We start from the raw sequence: 2014 nt of genomic DNA on the forward strand, positions 1-2014 counted from the left end.
AAACCAAAAGCTCTATCCTACTGTTTTCAAAGTTTCTCAAGTGGTAGCTGATCCATTTATTGCTTTGGCCCTTTATTTTCTCCCCCTTTGGCATCAAGCACCAAAACGGGATCAATCTTGGCCCTTTAACCCCATTGCCTCACCAAAATCTTCAATTAAGAGCAAATAGGCAATAAGAGTTAAAAGATGAACTTGGAGAAGTTACTCTTTTCATCGGAGTGCAGTGGAAGTCTTTCACGGTCCAAGTCCACCTTTCCCTTTCAAACCTTCTTTGAGACTAAAACAATCAAACTCAACCAAATGGTTAGTCTCAAAGGTTCAAGTTGCAACACATCTCCCCCTAAAACTGTGCATCACTTTGCAACGGACTTGTGAGGTCCAGGGAGTGTTTGTACAACTTGAGCACCACAATAAGCAACAAAATGCATAAGGAAAATGATCAAAGGCATAAACACATGTATGCTACACTTCAATCCAGGTTCCGCGAATCTAAGACATTTAGCTCACTACGCAACCTGCAAAAGGTCTTCTCATCTAGAGGCTTAGTGAAGATATCGGCTAGCTGGTTCTCGGTGCTAACATGAAACACTTCGATATCTCCCTTTTGCTGGTGGTCTCTCAAAAAGTGATGCCGGATGTCTATGTGCTTTGTGCGGCTGTGCTCAACAGGATTTTCCGCCATGCGGATAGCACTCTCATTGTCACATAGGAGTGGGACTTTGCTCAGATTGTAGCCAAAGTCCCTGAGGGTTTGCCTCATCCAAAGTAGTTGCGCGCAACACTGTCCTGCGGCAACGTACTCGGCCTCAGCGGTGGATAGGGCAACGGAGGTTTGTTTCTTAGAGTTCCATGACACCAGGGACCTTCCTAAGAATTGGCACGTCCCCGATGTACTCTTCCTATCGACCTTACATCCAGCATAGTCGGAATCTGAGTATCCAACCAAGTCAAAGGTAGACCCCTTTGGATACCAGAGCCCGAAGCAAGGCGTAGCAACCAAATATCTAAGAATTCGCTTCACCGCCACTAAGTGACACTCCTTAGGATCGGATTGAAATCTAGCACACATGCATACGCTAAGCATAATATCCGTTCTACTAGCACATAAATAAAGTAAAGACCCTATCATTGACCGGTATGCTTTTTGATCAACGGACTTACCTCCCTTGTTGAGGTTAGTGTGTCCGTCGGTCCCCATCGGAGTCTTTGCGGGCTTGGCGTCCTTCATCCTAAACCGCTTTAGCAGATCTTGCGTGTACTTCGTTTGTGAGATGAAGGTGTCGTCCTTGAGTTGCTTCACTTGAAACCCAAGGAAGTAGTTCAACTCGCCCATCATCGACATCTCGAATTTATGCGTCATCACCCTGCTAAACTCTTCACAAGACTTTTGGTTAGTAGAACCAAATATTATGTCATCAACATAAATTTGGCACACAAACAAATCACCATCACATGTCTTAGTGAACAGAGTTGGATCGGCTTTCCCAACCTTGAAAGCATTAGCAAGTAAAAAGTCTCTAAGGCATTCATACCATGCTCTTGGGGCTTGCTTAAGTCCATAGAGCGCCTTAGAGAGCTTACACACGTGGTCGGGATACCGTTCATCCTCGAAGCCAGGGGGTTGCTCCACGTACACCTCCTCCTTGATTGGCCCGTTGAGGAAAGCGCTCTTCACATCCATTTGGAACAACCTGAAAGAATGGTGAGCGGCATATGCTAGCAAGATACGAATTGATTCTAGCCTAGCCACAGGAGCAAATGTCTCCTCAAAGTCCAAACCTGCGACTTGGGCATAACCTTTTGCCACAAGTCGAGCCTTGTTCCTCGTCACCACCCCGTGCTCGTCCTGTTTGTTGCGGAACACCCACTTGGTTCCCACAACATTTTGCTTCGGACGAGGCACCAGTGTCCATACTTCATTGCGCTTGAAGTTGTTGAGCTCCTCTTGCATGGCCAACACCCAGTCCGGATCTAGCAAGGCCTCCTCTACCCTGAAAGGCTCAATAGAAGAGAC

Source organism: Zea mays, chromosome 8, assembly GCF_902167145.1.
Source record: "Zea mays cultivar B73 chromosome 8, Zm-B73-REFERENCE-NAM-5.0, whole genome shotgun sequence".
Lineage (NCBI taxonomy): Eukaryota > Viridiplantae > Streptophyta > Magnoliopsida > Poales > Poaceae > Zea > Zea mays.